The sequence below is a fragment of the Oreochromis niloticus genome, linkage group LG1 (genome assembly GCF_001858045.2).
Source record: "Oreochromis niloticus isolate F11D_XX linkage group LG1, O_niloticus_UMD_NMBU, whole genome shotgun sequence".
Taxonomy (NCBI): domain Eukaryota; kingdom Metazoa; phylum Chordata; class Actinopteri; order Cichliformes; family Cichlidae; genus Oreochromis; species Oreochromis niloticus.
In genome coordinates, this window is record NC_031965.2 from 23777061 (window position 1) to 23789345 (window position 12285).

Genomic DNA, 12285 nt, shown 5'->3' on the forward strand with positions numbered 1-12285 from the left:
TTGTAGAAAGAATGGAAGACGTGGATATATTTAGGCCGCAGACAGCATTTGTAATCCAGGGGCTAGTAACCTGCTCATGGGGTGTTGCAGTCATTAAAGATATTGCTCATTTAGTGAGGATAACATCACTATCACGTATCCTCAATTCTCCCAACTACTACAAGTCCTTTGTCCACCTCGAGCTCATTTACAGTCAACCTCTAATATGGGCAATCAGCAGCACTATACCCTCACTGGGGGTCCATAAACACTTGATTTCACAGAACTGCCTTTGATAAAGGAGGGAGGTGACTGCCAGAGCATGTTAATGTGCTTTCCCATAAAGCTTATCTCTGACTAGGGTCATGGAGGCCAAGTGGCAAGGGGCTGATCGCCATAGCAATAAGACCCTAGAAGCTGTTACTGCAGCTTACGGCCCCTCTGATAATAACAGAGCCAACCAAGGTCTACCTTTGGATAATCAAACCCCTCATCCAGGCCCATGTGGGAAATAATGTGGACATTTACTACGGTACAATTGAAATGAGGGGCGAGCACAAATTAACCTCTGGTAACAGTGAAGGGGCTCATTGTGATAGGAATCATAAATTTTTAATTGTTCACCAGCAGCAGTATTTTAAAAGCATGTAAAAACAAAATGATGAGCTGACCCACACTATTGGAGCACAAACGCAGTTTAAACAAACGCATTCGAGTGAAAAAGAAAATTATTCACCTTTCAAAGTGACCAGACTTCCTAAAACATATTTTTCTAGTAATGTTTTTTTTTCCCCCGTTAGTACATTAGGCTGCATAATTATGTTTCTTCTATTTTTGTCAGGTATATGTGATGATACTGTATAATTTAGTCGACTAAAGATGGGAGCTTTGAAGAACACTTTGATAGCATATGGTTATCCCCTGCTGTCTCAGACTCTCTGCTCTGTAGGGGGCCCAGAAGGGATGTATTCATAACTTTCTGGACTTTACAAACTTTTCACTTCTCTAAAACTGAAGGATTACACCGAAATCACAGCAGGGAGAACAGCATGTTATCTCCTCTTGAGCCACTATAATCTCAGTTTTACACCCTAAAGGTAAACCCTTACCCCCCAGCCCCCGAAGCAGAATAGAACAAAACAGGGGTAAATTAAATTAGTACTATTACCTCCCTGTCTGACCCTGAATTAGTGTGCACAGACTTCGCACAATCAAAGTAAGTTTGGTACTCTACCAAAAACTGCATTCTGTGTTTTCCATGTGCATTAGCTTCATCAATTGTGTTTCAAAGCAGGCAAATTGGAATCTAGTTAAGCTGTTTTCCCTGCCGTTAATTTTCTCTCTGTTTTCTGGCTCAGGTGCGGGAGACTAAATCAAGCTGTCAGAAACCAGACTGCACAGCTAAACGGTGCAGACTGAAATGCCACCTGTCCACAGCTTCTGGCAATTTATTATTTCCCCATTTATTTGTTTCTATAGTAGCAAACTTGGCTATTTGTAGAAGTCCCTATTGTCTCTTGTTTTTTTGTTTGTTTGATTTTAAAAACTCACATTCTGTGTGTTTTGAACCATTGTATCCCACAGCCAAAGGTTGTGATTTCCTCCATTATCTAATCAGATGCTAAAGATTTGGTTTACAGCATTTATCAATGGTATTACAGTGAGGTCACCCAGAGCATTTCTTCCAATTGAGGCATTTTGGTTAATCCGATTTTCTTCACCCCCATCCCCAATCTTCTTGGGAGCCCATCTCATCTCAGCGAGGGGCTTGATGGCTAACTGCCCACCTAGAGCTCAAGCTTATGTGCAGGCCAGAATGAGGTGGCAGTAAGGGCTTTAAAGGCTCTATTATTCATCCCTGCCATTAGCTATGTGGCATAAGGAGGGCTGTTCTGTCTTTCTTGCTGTCTGGCTGTGAGACCTTCATCCACTGTATCCCTACGTCAAAATCCACACCACTTCATATGTTACATTTCAAGCATTTTAAGAGTCCTCTCTTAGTTCAAATACACACATGAGTTAGATATTCTGTGAGTAATGTGTTGATGTACCCACAGTATGTTGAGCTCATACATGTGAATAATTTTTCAAGAGATTCAGGTCAGCCTGGAGGTCAGGATTGAAGTAGAGGAGTTGACACGGGTTGCTTCACTGTAATCCTTCCACCTTTGACCCCACTCCCAATACCCCATCCCTGTCTAGCTTGAGGTCACTGCTAATCATGACACTCCATCAGACATAGACACAGACAGCCAAAGTGTGTGTTTTTGTGTGTGCGAAAAGGAGCTGTGTGTGACAGAGAGAAGAGCAGGGCATGGATATGTATGCTGCTGCATATTTCTGCAGTACAGAGTTGCATGGTGAGAAGAGCTGCTGTCAAGCATGTGTCTGTCACCAAAGTTACCATATATATATATATATATATATATATGTATTCCCCTTTCAAATCTTTCTTCTAATAATATTTGCAGTATTACTTAACATAGAAATAGAGGTCATTTGGATAAGGTTATGGTTGTGTAACTTAATGCTACACAAACACAAAATAAGAATTTTAAATTCACACTGGGAATTGTGCCGCCATCCTTCATGATCAAAGATGGTGGTTACTTAAAGAGCTCTAAATACCATGCCACTCTGTTATACAGTGTTAAGTGAGTCTTTTGTAGCTTTTTTGACTAAAAATACATTTTGGGTCTGACTATAAAATCTTGGCTTGTCAAATTTATACTCGTATTTTTTAATAAATCGCCTTTTAGTCATGCATTTTTTTCTGTGATACATTTTTGCTATTCCCTGTTCAGAATAGTGATCTCTGTCTTGTGTGCCAGGGGTGGGGGCAGCTATCACTTGCTACAGCATTGTGTCCTTGGTAGGATTCACATGTATGCGTAGTGTCAATACTTGATGGTTAAGATGCCTGAGGCTTGGGAAGTATCTTTGCTGGCACGATTGTCATAGCAACAACCAATCACTCACAAGGCAAGGTAACAGAACTTTGCTTAGCAGTTGGCATAGGATTAACTAGCTGCCTGTGACAAGCAACTGTCTCACACTCTTGGGATAGTTTTATAACGTGATTTGACCTGCGAGCAGCTGTAGTGAAGTAGTTGATGTAACATTGCCTTTTCACTATTCTGTATTGAGCATTGGTTGCCCACACAAAAGCTTTTCACCATATCTTCAGCCACACATCCAGAAGGCAGACAGACTTGAAATAATCAAACAGGCCCATTTTATTCAGGTTGTTTTTCTCTGCAGTGTTCTGTCTATGTGTTTACTCTGTCACTTGGCCCCAGTGTGCATCTGCTTCAATGATCCACAGGCATATGCAGCACACACACACAAGCTAGCCGGTGATGACACTAATCAAGTGTTTAGTCAGGAGGACATGGACTTATTAACCAGTTTAGAGAATGGGCTAGATCATAATCAAATAAAGTAGAGATAAGTTAATAAGCTGAGATCTTATAAAGTAAGCTCTGCAGCATTTATCCTGCCCGAAATGGCTCTAGTATGCTGCTACTCACTGTGACACAAAGCACAGTACATAGTTAAGGGGAACATGTGGCAATCTCTCTTTATCACATGCATTGTTCATCCCCAACATGGTGCTGTCTTTTGTCTTCTACCCTTGCTCTTTCAGTGTTTGTATTAGACATGGGTGAAGCACCTCAGTAGTCCAGTATAAGCCAGACCTCTCTTGGCCTAATCCAAAAATAAGATTGTGGAGCTACTTTATCCTGATACCCCACTGACCACAGAGATGGACTGACCACTTTACTGAAGCTGATCATAATCTGCCCAGGGGTGACAGGGAGATGGGAGAGGAAAGAAGTAAATGAAGATACTGTGTTAAAGACATGACTAAAGTATTTAACAAGGAGCGTTGTGAAGAAATAGAAGAATTTGGTGTATAAGGAAGAGGTGGGTGAATGGGGGGAGGAGCAAGATGAGAAGAAGACTGATTAAGTGGGGCCCATATGCAGGAGCCAGAGGAGAGAAAGGCAGCGGACAAGACCCAGTAGGGGGTAAATCCGAATCAGTAGAGCTCTATATCCCCGATATCCCTGCCCCCTCCTCTCCAGCGTATCCATCATGTTAATATACATACAGCGTGGCCCTCTGGGTAATATATCTTTGACCTGTGATTACACTAACAGCTTATTGTTTGCACACTGAACAATCCCATTATGTCGACGATCTGTTTACATGCAGCCTTGCTGTTTAGATTAGCTTGCTGTGCGCGTGTGTGTGCGTCTGTCACAAAAAGATCAAGGATGTGCTTCTGTGTTTGTATGCATTTACACACGTTTTGTGTGTTCAGGTGTATAGCTGTCTATATTGTTCTGGTCCTGTCCAGTTTTATTGCCAGATAGTGTTTAAACACTGCAATCAAAAACATGGAAAGCACATCTACCTGTCACATACGGCTTCATCTTTGTTTCACTTCTAACAAAGTGGAAAGCCTTGACACAAACCACACGCAGTCTCATATTTGAATGACATCTTCATCCTTTTCTGTATTTTAAATCTTCTTTAACTAATCACCGCTAAGTCAGAAGTCCAAATTTCAAGTCAGTTTACATGTTGACTGTAAATAGCTTTGGTGTGCTCTGACAATATTTGATTTAAGAAGATTTGCTCACATAAATTGTAAGACCTACTTTGTGTAAGACACGCAAATTAGGCAACCACATGTATTTTGCTAAAATTCTATTTTTAGGGTGCAGCATTTTGATTTATGTCTTTTATTAATTTTACTCCAAAAGAAAACACCTGTTTTGCAGAGTTTATGTCGTTTCCTACTTCAACTGCATTTTTGATGGTTGAATTATTTCTGCGGCTGCTTCCAGAAAGAGTACAGATGTAGTGGGCAGGCATTAAAGAAGCACAGAGGGTATTGGGTATTTGGCCACAAGGGTGAACATCTGGTGGAGCCGAGGGCCATACTCATTAACACAAAGTTAACCTTAGACAGGACATTAGGTCATGACAGCTGTATGATAGTAATAGATGGGGTCAAGAGGTTATTGAAAAATTTTTAAAAATTGCCAAATAAGTGGACCGACCAGTAAAATATGTCAACATAAGCTTAGTACAACCTTAAATTTTGATCAGAAATAAAGCTGTGAAATTACACACAAAAAGGAAAAAAAATCTCCTTTCAGCCCAGCCTTGTTTCCTTTCCTTCCCCTCCTCTGCTTTGCTCTTGGACTTCTATGTCAGTGCATACACTCATTGAGACGTGCAAATCCCTTTGACACTGGATGAATAGACAGTTGCTGGCAGGATGCCCTATGCCACTTTGTGCGCTGCCACTTAATTGGAGCGCCCCAGTTTGCCTTCTCTTCTTCTACCCACATTCGCTGTGGCCAGGTTCTGTGTGACATCAGCAGGGACAGTATGTGTCCCTTCAGAGAGTTTAAACCTTATCAGAACTGCTGTTTGCTGGAAGACAACATGTCACAGTAGACATCAAACTGTTTCTGCCACCTTAGTGTAAATCTCCTGCCATCAAATATGGAGATGTAAAGCTGTCAAAGGGCTTGCATTGGTTTAGAGAGTCAACCCACTCACTACCTGCTCATCCTCTTGTTTGAATAAAGGTCACATTCCATCTACAAATCAACATGCAAAGTACAGCATCTGAGACTATACATACTTGACATAGTGTACATATATACAGCAACATATTTGAGAGGCATTGTGTATGATTGAGCATCTCTATGCATGCGTCATATGTGTGTACTTGTTTGGACATTGGTTTCTCCCATTGCCATATAGATCCATCCAAAGCATTTAATGCTGAACTCTCCTCGTGAGGCTCTAGAGGGACATGCAGCAGAAACGTGGGGTAGTAGAGGGGGGGTCAGTGTGAAGACATGGATTTCTTGATGCACAGCAGAACACTGAGAGGTAGAGGATGCACAATGGTGGAGATGAGGTCTTCAACAAGCTAGAAATTTTCCCTGTTGTCCATGCAAAAGGATTTCTGTCTTCACCAGTGAGGGCCTAATCCTTGAGGTCATCTCTTCATTGGCTTGGTACGATATCTGTCAGTCCTTTTGGTTAGCTTCATAGTCCACTGAAGACAGAGGCCAGAATCCTCATTTCTACATTGCAGTTACTGAGGTCTTCTTTTGCCCCTGTGTAGGCTCAGGACTGGAGCACAGTTTCAAACCATGCAAAGAAAAAAATGTGTCCCTCTCAGTCTAACAGCAGCTTTGCTACAACAGTTACGAAGTGGGCATGAGAGGGCAGGGCAGTTGTTGTAGTAGAAAATAATAAATAAGACGACAATGGGAGAAATCTGTAAATTATATTTAAAGAAAAAAAAAACAAAAAGGAAAAAAACAGTACATCAAATATTAAACCTAATACTTAGAGGTGCTATGTTAGAATCATGGCTTGGGCAAATTGCCTGCTTCTTCTGTTCAATTTGCCTGTTTCCCAGTGGAATTCACTGATGATAGCGAAGGAGTTTGTGTTGTATAATCATTGTAATGTGGCCGGATAAATTTGATCTATTCAGACAGTATCCAGGTATCTGAGACTAAATCACTGGCCATCAGAAAAATATCTTCAGCTATTTTAAACTTTCAAAAATGTTGTCTGAAATATCCACATACTGAGATGTGTGATCTAAGAGCATGGTAAATATACACTAAAGTCTGATCCATGCGGTTGTCTTCATTTGTCTCTATTTACACATACTAGTGTGGATACTGGAGAGGAAGACTAGGCTGAGAATAAGAACAATTGTAAGTACAGTTTTTACAATCAAATTAACTTCAAAGACTAGAGAAGCAATATTTGAAATGATAGCTATGTGGGCGCTGAATAGGTAAGAATACTGATTTTATATGGAAAATATTGAACCATGGGTATTCTATTCACAGTAATGAAGGTTTATGAATTTGGTGAGAGCAACTCGGTACGTTTCCTATATTAGGAATAAGAATAGGGTTTTATTATGATCTATTTACAGAAGCATGCATCAGTGATCTTCCCATCGAAGAGAATCAACCATCTCCTGATTATGAGTCTCTGTGATTTTTATTTTTGTTTTATTTTATTTTATTTGTTTTTTATTTTTGTGGTTTTGTAGAAAAAAGCTGGAGGTAAAATATCAGGAAAGGAAACAGGAGTAGTAAGAGGCTTTTCAAGAATCGCTGTAGAGATTTTGAAGAATTCCAGCGGGTCTTGTCTGTTGTTCTTCGGGAAATAATTTTGAATGTTGTGCTTTGTAGGTGTCTCGGTGCAATTGGTCAGTCGCTTTGATGTCATCACTGCTCAGTCATTAGGTTATCTGTTAATGGAGAGAGACAAAAAGAGAAAGGGGGGAGGAGGGGTTGGAGAAGAAAAGAAGACAAGAATTAAAGTGAGAGTCATACTGCAATTGACTAATGTTGTTTTTCCATGTACGCCGTGAACACACACACGCGCACATACAAACACACACACACAGTTGTGTTTACATATCTTTGTGGTGACATCTAATTGGCATAATGCTTTCCCTAGTTGCTTACCGTTACCCTAACCATCAAAAATGAATGCCTAACCGTAACCCTTACCCTAAACCTACCCATAACCTAATTATACCCCTGACACTAAAACCACATTTTGAGTCTCAAAAATGCCTTCAAACTCGTGTGGACAGGCATTTTGTTACCATAAGGGCTGTTGGTCCCCACAAGTATAGTAAACTCTTTGGTCCCCACAAAGATATGTAAACACACACACAGACACACACACACACATACACACAAAGTACACCTCAAGACTGTGAGTGAAGTCCACATTGTGAGCAATACAGGACTCTTGTCTGAACTGTGCGTGCTTGTCCAGGGTTTATGGTGACACAGAGTAAGTAACAGTCACTGCATTTGAAGTGTGGGATGGGCTCTGCTGTCACTGGTGCCAGTGTAAAAACAAAGGCAGAATGACCACCCTGTGAGTGTACATGGAAAGCCCACTTGGCTGAGATTCAGAGTGACAGTGGCGTCAGCATGGGGGGTGACTCTATAATCAGCTTCAATTAAGGCCAAGGAGAGATGAGGCAATTCACCAACAGTATGGGTGAGTCTAATTTAATTCTATTAAAATATTATTTTGTCTGGTTGTGATTTTGAACCATTTTGAACCATAAACATTTTTTTTCACAAATTTTCTTTATTGTGTTGTGTGTTTCTAAAAAGTTTCGGGAGACCTTGCAGCATCTTGTGCACTGTGAAAGAATGATTCATGTGGCCAGAGGGAGGTCTTTGTGGGTGGGCCATTAGACACAGAGACTATAGTGGAATTCAGCTGCTATCTACTGGAGATCCAATTACATGACCCTACTGTAAAGGTGCTGCCTGCACCCATTATAAATCACCATAAACAAAGTATTGGCATTGTGTTGCATACCATCACAGCTCCACTGATGCTGGTAGAATCTATATATTTTTATGTCATTGTATTTACATTGTATCCATTTGTGGAAAATGTTTTTATTTTTATCTATTTATATTTTGTTTAATTTTGCCTAACATGATTCCTAAGGACATGATGAGTGATGGTAAAATATACACTGAAGAATATGATTTATGATTAGGATTTCTAGTATTTTTACATTATTATAAGCAAGTATTTTAGATTTTGCTGTTATTTGTAGTCGCATATAAATACGTGTACACAGTCTGGCTTCATCAGTGGTGCCTCTTCATGCGTTTGCGTTCGGTTAGTTACGGCACAAATCACTACAAGTGTCTTTTTTGTCCATCTTTTGCACAGCAGCTAGCCGTGTTCTTTGAGCTAACATGCTCGCAAGTGAGATCACAGCTATTACCCCAGGGCATGCTACGTCCATTCTCAGAGAGCTGCAACCATCAAGACTACATCCTTTCCAAACAGAATGTAGTCCCAAGGTGTGTGATAACAGAGTATGTGATGGGAATGCAGGGCCACTTGGACTTCTAAAGCCAGGTGTTAGCACTTCAGCTCACTGCCTCATCAATAATTGACAGAGGCAAACCAATCAGAACAATTTGCTCCCCACAGCGAAGTGCTAGAGCAGCCTAACACCAGTGAATCATTAATGAGGCAATTAGCTGAAATGGTTAGACGGTTAGCCCTCACTGGCAGCACTCCTGTGACTCTACTGTGACGGTCCTCCTCATACAGAAGCTGTGCATGATAGAGTAATGTACAGGCCAACACAAGCTGAGGGAGAAGCTGAGTAGAATCACACAGCAGTGCCTGGATACAGAAGGTTGGAGTGTAACTTGCGTCAGTGATGCCAGCTCTCCATCTGTTGACCACAGCTCAGAGGGCCAATAACGGGAACAAACCCAATTGGCCATTACCATGGGAGATTGACCTTTATTGGTTGTTGTTACCATTGCACAGACCAAGCGAAGCTGTCTCCTGGGTGATTCAAGTGTGGGAGAGCCTTTATGGGCAGGGATGAAATCGACCTCAGTGACATCACTCAAACACGGGGAAAGCAACAACTACAATAACAGCAAAGATGGAGTTTGGCTTTGAAGACCAGGGATCCTGGATTGTTGTTTGAGAGGAAAATCAAAGTCCCAAGGGAGCTGCTCACAAAGCCTCATCGATTAGCCATATTGGAACCATTTTATAGTTTATCGATGTTCCTCTGCCTGCACTCTCAGCCCTGGGTCCAGTACAGGCTCAATTAAACCAGCCACCTTGATCTCAGGAACAAACCATGTGAATACTACATACTGCATAGATTATTCCCAAACACACACTCAGTGTTGTTCACCCTCATCAAAAGAAATGTTTTTTTTTAAACTTTTGTTCAGGCAAAATGAACAAAGAAAAAATACGAGGCGAATATAATGACCTAACTACAGCCAGCCAATTGTGTCATGCTCACCTTTATTTTACTGGAATTCACCTTTAATATTTTAATTTAGTTAAACATTGATACAAACTCTAAGATCTGAGCTTTTTCTGGCTTTTGAAAGAAGGCATGTTAGAAATGTTTAAGAACCACTGCTGTATGATAACCTTTTAAAGTTACATACACAAAAGGCCTAAGGGGTCTGCAGGTGTTCATGCCAAGCAAAAAGAAAACTATGACAGTATATATACAGTATAGTTTTACAGATAGTATACAATGATAAATTCCAAATACTGTTGGAACTGCGAGTTTTTACTTCCATGTATGTATTTTATTTATACCTTTTCCCTCCCGGGAACTGTTTTACCAGAGTATAATCTTAGTTTGTTTGATTGATGTTTGAGTTTCAAGTATTTTGTCTTTGAACTACAAATGTCAAGAAAGGACTACTGTTTACTGGTTTCACGCAAAGCACTTTGTATGTGCAACAGAGAAGGAAAAAAAAAACTTCTAGTACAAAGAGAAAAAAAATAGCTTTTACCTGCCCCATTGTTTTCTCGCATTTTAAAACTCAATAACTTGGAAAGCCTGAAAAAGTCCCTCTTTTACTATAACAATAGCAAGAAGTTCACACACAGCTTAATTAATGCTTGTTATTTAAATTCCTTTGATTTGATTTGCATCATTGTGAACAGCAACTGGAAGAGATTGCAACCTTTAGGAGAATTATTACCTAGACTTAGTTTCAAAGAGCTGCTTTAACAGGTCTTAAAATCTGTCAAAAAATACAATGGTTAGGATAATTTCATTCATACAATAAATAAATAAAAAGGGACCTATTAATCTGTCTTTTCTTCATGCTTTCATTTAATATCAATTCAATCACGAGTTGCTTTGGGATTGTACTAACATTTCACTACAGTTATCTCAAAACAATACCGGAGTCATTATTCCTTTTCAGTAAATTGGTTGGGGTTGTTCTGTCTGTTTGGAAAGTTCAAAAGCTTATCAGGAAATTTAAACCTGATTATTTGGGTTTCTTTTGTTAAGGAGAAAATTAAATAGAGGTTAGAAATGCTTTTCTTAAATCCATATTTAAATATGGAAAGGAACCTTTGAGATTTTTACCTATATCTTTTTGCGTGCATGCCATGAAAATTATTGCTTTTGAAAAAGAAGTGTACAAGCAATTGATTAAAGACTGGGTCAGTCTGTGCTGCTGATATTGACACTTTTGCAGATATTGTAGACAGCTAGTCTCTGTTTAATGATTGCTATTCACTTTTATGGCCCTCTCAGGATGTCATCCTCAACAAATATTTGCAAACAGGAAATTTGCAGTATGACTTGAGAGAGTAATAACCCTGGTACCTATGTGTTTTGAGATTAACATGTAATTAAAATAGTAAATCAATATTTATTAAGCAGTAGTACAAAACACATAATAAATGTAGCCAGGTCATATAATGAGTCGCAGGGTAGTGGTTGTGCCCTTCCAAGTTGCATTCTCCACTGCAAATATTTAGTTGTGAAAACAACTTAGAAAGCTACAAATTAGCTTTGAAATGAATTAGGCATGCTGTAAATTACTAGAAAGACACAGACACCCATGCCTTGCACAAATGGAAGTGCTTTTGCAGGTGCAAATTCTCACCTCAACCTGAGACCCCTTCCTTTCCAAACCACACTTTTTAAATGTGGAGTCTATACTTTTTTCACTTCCACACCACAGCTTTTCCCCACAGTTATCACTTTAAGATTTTCATGCTCTCACTAGATACAACGACAGACAAAAAAAAAAGCACCTGAAAGCAATCCACCACTTACAGCACTGACGACAAAGCACAGAGTAAAGCAGCACCACAGGCCACTGGCCATACTTTCCAGCGTGTACTGGAATATGAAAGGGAGATGTTAAAAGCTTAATGGACTGCTGCTCTTATTGTTTAAAAATTGCTCAACATATAAATGGCTGAATAAAGAAAGACCAACCATCACGGGTTGGCCTCAATTATGCATTGAAAATAAAGTTATGAGCTAGTGTTTGAATTATTGATGCTGGCACCGGGAACAAGAGCATGTTGGCAATGTGTCACTGGTTTTTTGCTGATGCTTCATGTTGTATTGATAATTTTTCATCTAAAAAGCCCATGAAGTCTTGATCTGTGAAAGATGGAAAAACACACCATGAATATTGGAAATCTAATGCAATATTACTGGAAGAGGGAAACATATAGCATAACATCGAGTAACATAATGAAAACTAAAAATAATAAAAAGGTAATGTAGTTTAGAGACATAGCTTGCACAGTGTAATCTCTAAAAATTGTATAGTTTTTTCCAGTAAAAGAATTCAAACAATCGACCACATTCAGTGCTTGGTCTTGGGACTGTCCCATAAGGGTGACACATTTCCTGAGATGCAAATGCTTGTGGTTCATTTGCCGATA

General features: G+C 39.7%; 1 protein-coding gene across 1 annotated transcript in view; it reads right to left on the reverse strand.

Moving 5' to 3' along the window:
- Positions 1–3197: 3197 nt before the first annotated feature.
- The window catches only part of mafa (MAF bZIP transcription factor a), a 72039-nt gene continuing 62951 nt past the window's right edge, over positions 3198–12285 (reverse strand). Inside the window, exon 3 of the mRNA XM_005467138.4 lies at positions 3198–7291. The gene's annotated coding sequence lies outside the window, so the exon portion shown is untranslated. The remainder of the gene's footprint in view (positions 7292–12285) is intronic.